This window comes from Meleagris gallopavo, chromosome 12, assembly GCF_000146605.3.
Source record: "Meleagris gallopavo isolate NT-WF06-2002-E0010 breed Aviagen turkey brand Nicholas breeding stock chromosome 12, Turkey_5.1, whole genome shotgun sequence".
Lineage (NCBI taxonomy): Eukaryota > Metazoa > Chordata > Aves > Galliformes > Phasianidae > Meleagris > Meleagris gallopavo.
The window spans coordinates 3,206,269-3,206,682 of NC_015022.2; the positions used below are offsets into that span (position 1 = coordinate 3,206,269).

At 32.6% G+C, this 414-nt stretch overlaps 1 protein-coding gene across 1 annotated transcript in view; it reads right to left on the reverse strand.

Annotated features, from left to right (window-relative positions):
• LOC100547334 (protein unc-13 homolog C-like) overlaps positions 1-414 on the reverse strand; it is a 47,448-nt gene that overhangs the window by 46,704 nt on the left and 330 nt on the right. The window lies entirely within an intron of this gene.

Genomic DNA, 414 nt, shown 5'->3' on the forward strand with positions numbered 1-414 from the left:
AGTAAATTCCAACTTGCCTTTGAAGATAACATTGGCAGAGCCAGTTAGATTTGTGATTGTTGCAGTGAACTATTACCATTTCTACAATTGTTCTTCTTTCCATAAGTGAAAATTTAAGATTTACGGGAAAAAATTACACGTGTTAGTTTAACTTTTTTCTATCTAAAAAAATCTCTAAAATTAAGGCACAGTTTACAGCACAAGTAATGAATATATTCTTTAAAGTTAGTCACACTGACAAATGAAGTCTGCAAACACAAGTACATAATGTCACTGATGCTGCGGTCTCAGTCAAAGTTTGACAAATATAAGTCACATTGAATGGTACTGTTACTTCCTAAATTTCCTACATGTTCACAGTTCCTGCAAAACAAAAAAACAAAACAAAACAAAAAACCACAAACTTCCCCCTCC